This window comes from Lygodium microphyllum, chromosome 18 (assembly GCF_053477565.2).
Source record: "Lygodium microphyllum isolate KBCC chromosome 18, Lygodium_microphyllum_v1.1.10, whole genome shotgun sequence".
Lineage (NCBI taxonomy): Eukaryota > Viridiplantae > Streptophyta > Polypodiopsida > Schizaeales > Lygodiaceae > Lygodium > Lygodium microphyllum.
Genome location: NC_141152.1, coordinates 66,762,558 through 66,768,318, shown reverse-complemented (window position 1 = coordinate 66,768,318; position 5,761 = coordinate 66,762,558).

Here is a 5,761-nt window from a genome sequence, read left to right as displayed (position 1 = left end):
GCTTTCAGTTTTCCTTCAGTGCACTTCAAGTGCGGAAATTCAAGGTGAGTGCGGCAAATAGCCTCTAAGCATCTTACGCGCCCTTGCTTTGTTTTGAGCCTAATAGGCTTTGTCGATCAACAATTCTATGGCCGTCTTGACAGGATTTAGGGCTTTTCGCTTACGTTGCCTTGCCCTTTTGGGTCCAATCAGGGTTTTATGGCTCAACGGGTTGCCTCTAAGTCTCTAGGTTTCTAGGTCTTGCGACAACCCACTTAAACTGCTAAGCAGCTGTGCCTTACGATTTTGTCTATTCTGCGAGCCAGAATCAAGTTCTGAGTATTAGGAGGGCTTGCGGTGCTGAGTTCCCACTGGGTCAGGTCAAATTTCTGAAAAGTTGAGGCAAATACACACTCAACCCAACTAGTCCGAATTGCAGGGGCCGAGTGGGTGACTCAGGCGGGCTGAATCACACTGGTCCGAGGACAAAAAATTTTCGTGAGCCAAGGTCTAAGTGTTGCCACTCGGATGGGCCGAAGTCAGATGTTGGGCCGAGGGCCGAGTCAGGTCTTGGGCCGAGGGCCAAACTAGGAAATAGGGTCGAGTGGACTACGGGCCGAGTGTCTAATTGGGTCAAAGGGCCGAGTGCCATCACTCGGACAGGCCGAATGGGCTATGGGTCGAGGGCAGATTAGGATTTCCGGGTCAAGCCGGCCGAATGGCAGTGTCCGAGGCCAAGTCTGAGACTCGGCCTAACAACGGCCACTTGGAAGAGCCGAACGCGGCGTGACGAATGCCGTGCGACGACAATTTCGATCAAATCTCACAATTTAGGCAATCACTCCAAGCACAAACTTCTAGATCCCAACTAAGCTACCAAGGGAAGTGATTGGTATACCTGAGGTGAGCGGTAGGCTCTCCGATGATAAGATCGAATCGAATCTTTGTGGGGTCTCTCTCTCTCTCTCACTGCAGTGGTTGCAAATGAGCTCTCCCTTATCCTCTTGGCTCTTAAACCCCCTCCCCGGGTAAGGTTTTGATGCTCCCAATCACTCACTTTCCGACATTAAGCATTCCAAATAAGCTTTTTTCCATTTTTTGCATGATTCATGCCCTGTTTTGCAACAGTAAACCCTACCCTTTCGATTTCCTAATCCTATCCTATACTAAATGCAACAAGAATCAAAAGCAACAAACTGAAATGATTTCTCCATGTCTTCCAATCATCAAACTAACTAACTAACCTAAAATACTTACTTGTTTTGAATATCAAAACACCCAACCTTCCTACCTATCTCAAGCTCTGTTTCGGGGATGAATCCCTTATTTTGATGCTCAATATGAGGCGGGCAAGCACTCAAGCTTGAATCAGTTGGTCCCGACAATGGAACCAAAATGTGGAAGCTTTCACTCAACCGCCAAGACCCACGGATCGCTTATTGTTTCAAGCGTTCCAAGCGATCTCTAATGGTTATCTCTCACCTAGCTGACGCACTGTTGATCCTACGAGTGTAGTGAGCTTACCTTGATGCCGATATGAGTTGCCTTCTCTCTCGCACACACCGGTAGCTCCACGATCCTAGATGCTATCTCAAGTATCCTCAAGCCTCCTCCATCTCCAAGCTCCATCCACCATAGTTAGCTATATATAGTTTGTCTATATATAGCTAACTATATATAGCTAACAAAGAGAAGAGAAGAAGAGATGTTGAAGAGCTTCACCTCTTGATCCCTCACACTCTCACACTCCCTCTCTCAAGAGCACACACAAGCAAGGAGAGGAGAAGAAGAGAAGAGCTCTTATTAGCCACACCCCAAAGAATGAGCTTCCATTCACTTTTTGAACTTTATATATACAAACCCTAAAACCCCCATAGGCACCCATCCCTTTTTACATGACTGGCCATTGTGGCAAGGTCCCTTTTTCTAATTCCCTCTTCTTGCTTCATTCCCTAAGACTATACCTGTCTATTCTTTTACAAGTGGCACAGGAGGGAGCATGGAGCTCTTTTACAAGAGTTTTTAGAGTTTTTGAGGCGCCTTTCCTTAAAATTGCTCTTTTTGCCTCAGTTTAGTTTTAGAGACCGCCTCTATGCCTTTGCTCTTTTTCCATTCTTTTTCCGATTTTTCATTCATTCTTCGTCCTTCTTGACTTGGGGTTAACAACGTTCAACGGCTTTCTCTCTAACGACTGCTCCAAAGTGTAGAAGGCAGCCAGCAAAAAGTATTTACTTGGTTAGCTATAAAACTCTTGAGGTAGGTTTTTCAAATTGTACCGGCTGGTATGCCTCATATGCTTGCTAAGGCAACTTAATCTGTTATTCAGATTTCGATAATACCTTGTATTTATTGATCAATCTTGACCTGAAAGATACAATTTCAGTATTCTTGACTTCTGCATCTACGAACCTTATCTCCATGTTGACCAAGCTTCCTCTTGATGTGATTGAAAATTGAGGAATAAAAATTTAAGTAAAAGGTTCCCAACCTTAAGCCCTAAGTGATAAGAAGAATACCACCTAGACTGGTCATAAGTAGAGCAAAATGTATCTTCCATTGCCTTGTGCTATAAACACACTATATAGGATACTGAATGCAAATCTCAATCCAAGTATCAAACCCCTTAGCTTGTGTGATGTGTTTGCATGGTCGATAGGTTGATGTCATTTTGAGATGATGTTGATAAATCATTGCCATCTTGAGCTTATGTGAATCTCAAAATAGGTCCTCAAGTCCTTGAGACTTCAAAACAGACATCTTCATGTGAATACATTTTTCATGTATTGTGCCCTATCAAGAACATGCGTTAGGAAAGAACTTCGTGTCCAATCACTCGTGCAGTTTGCAAATTAGATTCCATACAATGTAATTAATTGAGTGATGCTCCACACAAAAATTTATGAATGCATTGAGGAATTTGTGCCTAGCCTAATTACATGTGCTCGTGCGTCATGCAAATGAAAAAACAAAAGAAACACACAACAAAAAATAAACTCATAAAATGACGCTGACTTAAGAGTCCAAAATTTTGGCAGAAATTTTTTCCCTCAGGTTTGCAGTGGTAGACAAGCAGCGTCATGACATCCGCCCCCTCCAAACCTACACATCATTGGGATGGGCCACAACTACCCATCCTCATCACCGTCAAGCTCGATGGTCAATGCAAACTCTTCATCTTCTGCAAATGCATCTTCAATGTCCACATCTTCATTTTCATCCTCTCCGGACTCAAGTCCATCGTAAATCGCATCATCCAACTCCCCAACTGCATAGGCTATAGCATCTCTTCTCTTGAAAAGTTAGATTCTCTTCCTTGCAATCGGAATCCACAAGACCATACCATCAAGTTATGCTAAGAAATATGTAGCATTGTCATGGACATATTGCACTAAATAAGGTCCAAACCATCGCTTGAAAACATTGCGGATAGCAATATACTAGTTGTCTAGACTGCTATCATAGACAAACACCCAATCTCCCTCTTTAATCTCTTTAGGCCTCAATCTGTGTCTACTATCAAAGTGTTCTTTGTTACGAATTCTGTCCTCTTTGAGCTTTTGAATTTCTCTCTCAATATCTTTATGTCTTCTTTCCAACTAACGAATATGAAGGGCCAAAAGATCTTCTCTAGACATCTCTTCTTGCTGCCATGGTAAATCACTCCAAGTAAGTGTGCAAATCTCTGAAGGCATGACTAGTTTCTGTCCATACATCAACTCAGCTAGTATATACCCTGTAGTCACACTGTGATGAGTAGTGCGATCGGCCCATAAGACGTAAGGCAATAGCCTGGGCCACTCCCAAACCCGTCCACTACATGCTTTGGCCAAGGCTTTCACAATTAGCGCATGGCCTCTTTTGCTCTTTCCATTGCCTTCTGGATTATATGCTGAAGTCAAAGCAAGTTTAATGCCAAGGTGGGAGAAATACTCTCTAGCCTCATCAGCATCCAATTCGCCTCTATCTGCAGTAACTTTTCAAATACATCCATACCTGCAAATAACATTCTCCAAAAGAAACTTACAAACCACTAAAGTAGACTTTGTTCGTAATGCTCTTCCTTCCACTTGATTTGTGAGATCTTCTCGTGTCAAAATAATATAGCACATCTACCATAAACCAATAGGCATAGTAATCAAATCAAGAACCCACTTGTAATGAATACATAGCAAGTAGGTAGGATGAAGCTCATCTCTATGCCTCAGTGAAGAGTACAATTGATAATCAGAACATGTCTCAACAAACTGTGATATATCTCTATACATGACTTTCCACCAATAGTGCTCTTTGAACTTCTCATAGGTCGCACAAATAGCTCGATGTCCAACCCAAAGAATTTCATGGAATTCTTTCATGATACACACCTGTGAATCTCTATCACAAACAACTCTCAATGGTTGTCCTCCTCGCTTCCGTGGATGCTTTCAAAGTAGCCCACTTCGCAAGAAGAAACTATAAGGTTTTCTTCTAATCTTTTTAAAGTCTGCATCAATCCATCCATCCTGTCTAGACATAGTACTCAAATAACACCCAATCTGTAAATACTCTCCTATATACAAAGTCTCATAAAAGCTTTCCAAAGTAGACACATGACAAATGATCAGCATGCATGGCTAAAAGATCAGTCCCATCATCAGCATCATCAATACAAGGAAAATCCATATCATCATACCTTGCTCGTGAAAGCATATCAGCTCTACTGGGTTGTGTTTACCTTTTGTGTCTAAACTCAGGATTCATGGATTTTATGTACCCAATTCACATAAGCATGGCAATATCTGGAGTAGAACAATTCATGATCATACCTAGAAGAGGCAAGCAATCAGTATCAACCACCACAACAGCACCAATGAAGTATTCTCTATCATTCTTGAGAGCCATGATAACTCCCAGGAACTCTCTTTTAACTTGTGGATACCTTCATTGATGCTCATTTAGGACTTTCTCCCCAAACCAAATAGCATACCTATTGCCATTTGCATCATCTTGGCCAATAGCCCATCCAATGCTGATAGGACTAGTATCAATAGTAAGAACAATAGTTCTCCCACACTCATAATCTGCCTTTTGAAGAGTCGGAGCAGCTCTCAATAATTTCTTCAATTTCTGCATGGCTTTAGTATGTTTTATCTCCCAAGAAAAACATTGCTCTTTTCTCAAGAGCTGATAAACATCATCTGCAATATAAGCAAAGTGAGGAATCCAAATAAGATAAAACACACAAGCTCAAGAAACCTGCGAACCTCCGAAGAAGAAGAGCAAGTCTCCGCTGTCGTATAGCTGTGCATTCGAAGTGTGAAAACCACCCAAAAGTTGTGCATGAGATTTGTTACTTTGTACATACTTTGACGTAGACGTTGTGCTTTGCTTTGCTTGAAAAAAAAAAAAAAAAGGGAGGATACTCTGTAGCTAATGGGGGAGAAAGGCTCGAAAGGAAACAACGAAGGAGGAAGGGGCCAACAACAATTGACAAGCTCCGGAGGACGTGCAATGGGGATGGACGAGTCAACACTGGACATTGATTAAGCTAAGGAGAAGAAAAGTTCGACTAGGCCTACTAATCAGGTGGACGACTGGAGGAAGGAACAAAGGAGTTGCAGCAGAAGATGAAAAAGAAGCTGAAGACTGGAGTGTACGCGTAACGAGGGAAAAGCAACAATCGATGATGTAACGGCTGGTTCAGATGGTGGCAAAGATGAGACGACGACCCATCTCCACTGCCAAGGGCCCCGATAATTACTATTGTTCGCAGATCCACCATTGACTGCGTTTCCGCCAAGTG